The following is a 6,000-nucleotide window of genomic DNA, read 5'->3' as shown; positions in this document are numbered from 1 at the left end:
ACAGACTGAGCCACCCAGGTGCCCTAAGATTTAAATGGTAATTTTGAATGAATTTCCAGAGCCTGAGTTGTGGACTAATATGAGTGGGAAAAGCCTGGGACCACAGTCTGGGGGGAGTCCCCACATTTGGTGGTCTTTATCTCCAGGAACCCTACTGGGTTTTTACTTTGAAAGTCTGAATGTGAATGGTCTAAATGCACCAATTAAAGGCAGAGATGGTCAGTGTGGATTAAAAAAATAAGACCTAACTGTAAGAAATCTATTTTATATGTAAACACTCAGATAGATTACAAATAAAGGATGGAGAAAGACATACCATGCTAACATTAATCAAAGAAAGCTGGAGTATATCTACATTCATTTCAGGCAAAACCAATTTATGAGCAAGGAAAGTTATCAGGAATAAAATGGGGCATTATATATATGATAAAGGATTTAATTCTCCAAGAGGACATAACAACTCTAAACATATATGCACCTAACAATGAGCATTAAAACACAGGAGTCAATACTGATAGAAGTGAGGGATGCCTGGGTGACTCAGTGGGTTAAACATCTGCCCTCAGCTCAGGTCATGATCCCTGGGATCGAGTCCCCCATTGGGCTCCTTGCTTGGTGGGGAGCCTGCTTCTCCCTCTGCCTGCCTCTCTCTTTCTCTCTCTCTCTCCCTCTCTCCCTCTCTCTAACAACTAAATAAAACCTTAACAGAAAAAAAAAAAAAGACTGATAGACTAAAAAGAGCAATAGACAAATCCACTATTACAGTTGGAGAGGCCATCGCCCCTCTGTTAGTAACTGATATATCAAGTAAGCAGTAAATCAGTAAGGATACAGATAACCTAAGCAGAGCTATCAGTCAGCTGGATCTAACTGACATGTATAGAATACTTCATCCAACATCAGCAGAATGCACATTCTTCTCAATCTTAAATGGATTATTCACCAAGATAGACCACGTTTGTGGTTATAAAACACACCTTAATAAATTTAGAAGTACAGAAATCATACAAATAATATTCCCAGATAATAATGAAATTAAACTAGAAATAAATAACATAAAGATAGCTGGATAATCCCCCAAATATCTGGATTTTAAACAATACACTTCTAAATAATCCATGAGTCAAAGAAAAAGTCTCAAAGAAATCTAAAAAATATTTTGAATTCTACTTGAAAGAAACCACAAAGGAAAAGATTGAAAAAGTTGACCACACAAACAATAGAAACAATAAAAGCTTTGATTGTCAAAAAACCTTACAGAGAAAATGGGAAAAAAACAGCAAGCTGAGAAAAATATCAACAGCAAATATAAATAGAACATTCAACTTTTTCAAAATCACTCAGACCTCAATAGATAAATAGCATGAACCATCAGTTCACAAAAGAGCAAATTCAAGAGTCTAATAAGCATAATAAAACATTCAATTTTACTAGAAATAAAAGAAATATAATTTTTCCTATTAAATTTTCAAATATTTTAAAATTATGCTATTCTATTGAGCTATATATTTGAGATTAGTACACTTTACCAAATCTATTGAAATTCATTTTAAAAAATTCTATGCAATGTTGACAGGACTTTGGTAAGAAAGGCATTTTATACTTTGCTAGTGATAATTTACATTATTGTAAACTTTCTAGAAAACAATATGGCTAGTTATCAAGAGCATTAATAATGTTCATATACTTTAATCCAGGATTTCTACTTCTAAAATATGACAAAATTTACACACAAAGACATCCTTTATATGAGTGAAAATTGGGAGCACAAAAATCCACAATAGATTAATGCTTACATATATTATGATAAATCTAGTAAGATTTTAAGAAGCTATCAAATATTGGTTTAACAAGTTTTTAGTGATAGAATATGTTTTGGGAATGAGCAATATACAAAGTTATAAATATAGTGTAAACACAATTTTATATTAAAATAAGAAAAGAAAGCATTATGGCAAAGTAATTATTGCTACAGTGTTGCCTCCAGCTATCAGAGTTATGGGTCAGGTTTTGGAGTCGTTTTTTTTTTACTTCTTTATAATTTTTTGGCACATTGCATATTTTCTAAGTGAATATTCAGTACTTCAATAATCAATCCTAAAAAGAGTAAATAAAAAATAAACTGCAAATTTCTGGAATCCTTTGATTCTTGTTACTCCTCCTGCTGAGCTCTAAAGCATCTTCCAAGGTGAAGGTCAAAAGTCACCTCTTCTGTGAAACCTTCTTGACCCTCACAGATAGTCATGCACTCCTTTGTGTTTGTCAACTCTTTCCAGGTAGCTCTCTCACCCGTTGCTCCCACTAGACTGAGGAAAAGGAGTCATGTTTTGTCATCCTGTCTCCCTGGTACCCAGAACAGCACCTTGTACAAAATAGATATTTAATTAATCATGATTATGATTATTGGCTGGCTCAGTTCACTATCCACTTGATTTTCTGGAGCTGGAGCTGTGTTTAATGCTGGAGCTGGAGATTCATATCCTTGCCCAGCTGATATTCCTGAGAAACCAGGAAGCCACGAGGGCAAAGACATTCCTCAGCCCCATCAAGGACTGACTTTAGTTTTCCTGCTCATGGCCACATGATTAGAAGTTGGATCCAAGATATGAGTATCATTTCTGTCTCTGGCAGGAGAAACAGCATCATGTTCTGAAACAGAATGAGTAGCTTGTGGTTATGTCTGCCACAGCTGAACTCTGATCTTTCTTTTCTATAGTAAATGGATTAGACTGTCCTAAGTAAAACCAGCTGAAAACTTTTAGGTGAAAACATCTTCACATCTTAGGTCTCTTCTCTAGCTCCCTTAAGATCTGGTCCTGAGAGTAGCCTTTCTTGATTCTTGATTCTAGATTCTTGATTCAGGTCTGTACGAGCAGATGAGCATAAATTTTCTTCCTCCATGAATGTGTAGGAAGAAACTTTCCCACATACCTTTATACTAATGAGGTAGTTATAAAATACATTAGTGACTATGGCAAAAAGAGCCCAAATTTTGATGATGTTCAAGGCTGCTTTTCCTCCTAAAAATGAAAACCAGGTTAAAAAAAAAAAAAAGTATACGCATCATTGGCTTTTTGTGCCTAGCGCAGCCATGGCTCGTGGTCCCAAGAAGCATCTGAAGCATGTAGCAGCTCCAAAGCATTGGATGCTGGATAAACTCACTGGTGTGTTTGTCCCTCATCCACCCACTGGTCCCCATAAGCAGAGAGAATGTCTCCTTCTCAATATTTTCCTAAGGAACAGACTTAAGTATGCCCTAACAGGAGATGAAGTAAAGAAGATCTGTATGCAGTGTTTTATTAAGATTGATGGCACGGTCTGAACTGATGTAACCTACCCTGCTGGTCTGATGGATGTCATCAGCATTGACAAGACTGGGAAGAATTTCCATCTGATCTATGATACCAAGGGCTGCTTTGCTGTTCATCGGATCACACCTGAGGAGGCCAAGTATAAGTTGTGCAAAGTGAGAAAGATCTTTGTGGGGACAAAAGAAATCCCTCATCTGGCGACCCATGATGTTCGCACCATCCGCTATCCTGATCCCCTCATCAAAGTGAATGACACCATTCAGATTGATTTGGAGACTGGAAAGATTGCTGATTTCATCAAGTTTGATACTGGTAATCTGTGTATGGTAACTGGAGGTACTAACCTGGGAAGAATTGGTGTGATCACCAACAGAGAGAGACATCCTGGTTCTTTGGATGTAGTTCACGTGAAAGACGCCAATGCTTTGCCATCTGGCTCTCCAGCATTTTTGTTATTGGCAAAGGCAGTGGTTTGTTAACCATGGATTTCTCTTCCCTGTGGAAAGGGTATCTGCCTTATCACTGCTGAAGAGAAAGACAAGAGACTGCTGGCCAAACAGAGCAGTGGGTAAAATGGTCTCTAGGTGACATGATTGGAGGTCTTTATACTTAACTAAAGATAATACGGCATGAATAAAAAAGTATATGCATCACTGAATGACATGAGACCAAAGTGAATGACATTAAATCCAAAGAGATGAGCTCTTACTCTACACATAGATCCAGAACAATGACAGTGGTTCTTTTTTCCCTGTGTGATAGTTAATGTGTCAACTTGGCTAGACCACAGGACTCAGATATTTGGTCAAACATTCTAGATGTTTCTGTGAAGGTATCTTTTAGTGAGATTAACATTTATTTTTTATTTTTATTTTTTTAAAAGATTTTATTTAGGGGCGCCTGGGTGGCTTAGTCGTTAAGCGTCTGCCTTCGGCTCAGGTCATGATCCCAGGGTCCTGGGATTGAGCCCCGCATCGGGCTCCCTGCTCGGCGGGAGGCCTGCTTCTCCCTCTCCCACTTCCTCTGCTTGTGTTCCCTCTCTGGCTGTGTCTCTCTCTGTCAAATAAATAAATAAAATCTTTACAAATAAATAAAAATAAATAAAAAAAGATTTTATTTATTTATTTGACAGACAGAGAGAGAGAGAGAAATCACAAGTAGGAAGACAGGCAGGCAGAGGGAGAAGCAGGCTCCCTGCGGAGCACAGAGCCCGATGGGGGCTCGATCCCAGGACCCTGGGATCATGACCTGAGCTGAAGGCAGATATTTAATCATCTGAGCCACCCAGGCATCCCAAGATTAACATTTAAATCAGTAGAGTTTAGGTCTTAATAGAAAAAGACTCACACTTCCCCAAGCAAGAAAGAATCCTGCCAGCGACTGTCACTGGATTCAAATTGCAATTCCTTCCAGAGTCTCCAGACTGCTGGCTTACCCTGCAGGTTTTGGACTTGCCAAGCCTCCAAATCATGTGAGTCAATTCCTTAAAATAAATCTCAATCTCTCTCTCATCTTTTCCCTCTCCCTCTCAATCTCAATCTTTACATCCTGTTGCTTTTGTTTCTCTGGAGGACCTATTACCTCCTGCTATAACTGAATTGTTAGATCAAGCGATGCCCCTGTGGCATATTACCATTGGAAAATAAACCTAATAAAGCTGTATAAAACCATTTAGAGCTGTGGGTGAAAAGAGAACATAATCCTTAATTATTAACAAGGACATCTACCTCTTCAGGATTATGAAGTATATTATTGTTAACCTTCTTTATGAAGATGAAGCCATGAATAGTGGTCAGAGCTGTGGTTTTGCTTGGATCTTCAAGCATGATGGTAAGGGCAATGCTGAATATCCCTAGTCTTTCTTCAACTCATTGGTAATGAAGAGTAGGCAGATAAAGCACCATCTATTTCCTGGCAAGCCATTCAGTACTAGGGATTGATGCCATATTAGTTTCCAGAGATTGTTTCAACAGATTACCATGAGCTCTTTATTTAATTTTATTTATTTTTTTAAAGATTTATTTACTTATTTGAGAGAGGGGGAGGGGCCAAAGGAGAGGGAGAGAAAGGCTTAAGCAGACTCTGTGCTGAGGGCTGAGCCTGCCACGGGGCTTGATCTCATGACCCTGCGATCATGACCTGAGCCAAAACCAAGAGTCAGATGCTTAACAGACTGCACCACCCAGGTGCCCCACCATGAGCTGTTTAAAACAACAGAAATCTTTTCTCTTACTGTTCTTGAGGCCAACAGGCCAAAACCAGTTTCACTAAGGTTAAATGAAGGTGTCAGTAGGCCATGGTCCCTCTGAAGGCCAGAGGAGACAATCCATTCCTTGCTTCTTCTGGTGGTTGCCTGCCTTCCTTGACTTGTGGCTGCATTCCTCCACCTCCAGGGCCTTCCTGGCCACATTAGTTTTCATTTCTCTTTAGCTGCCTCTAATCTGGAACAGTTTTTAAATCTTCCCTTGACTATCATAACCTTGAGAATTTTGTAGATCATAGGCCAGTCATTTTATAGGATATCCTTCAATTTGGGTCTGTCTGATGCATCCCCATGAATAGGTTTTGATTACGTATCTTTGGCAGGGCTGTCATGGAAGGGGGTACCATGGGTCCGGGCAGTCTGTCAGTGCACATGGTTTACTCTGCTTCATTACTCATCATGGTAACGTGGATCACCTGATTACAA

The 6,000-nt window shown here is 38.9% G+C and overlaps 1 pseudogene; it reads left to right on the top strand.

The window, feature by feature from the left end:
* The first annotated feature begins 3,084 nt into the window (after nt 1-3,084).
* LOC123847579 (small ribosomal subunit protein eS4-like) lies at nt 3,085-3,883 on the top strand (annotated as a pseudogene).
* The last annotated feature ends 2,117 nt before the right edge of the window (nt 3,884-6,000 follow it).

This window comes from Mirounga angustirostris, unplaced genomic scaffold (assembly GCF_029215605.1).
Source record: "Mirounga angustirostris isolate CCGP_5_RB_7025 unplaced genomic scaffold, mMirAng1.0.hap1 SCAF_2, whole genome shotgun sequence".
Taxonomy (NCBI): Eukaryota; Metazoa; Chordata; class Mammalia; order Carnivora; family Phocidae; genus Mirounga; species Mirounga angustirostris.
The sequence above is the reverse complement of the archived record's forward strand: the minus strand, read 5'-3'. Positions and strand labels throughout refer to the sequence as shown.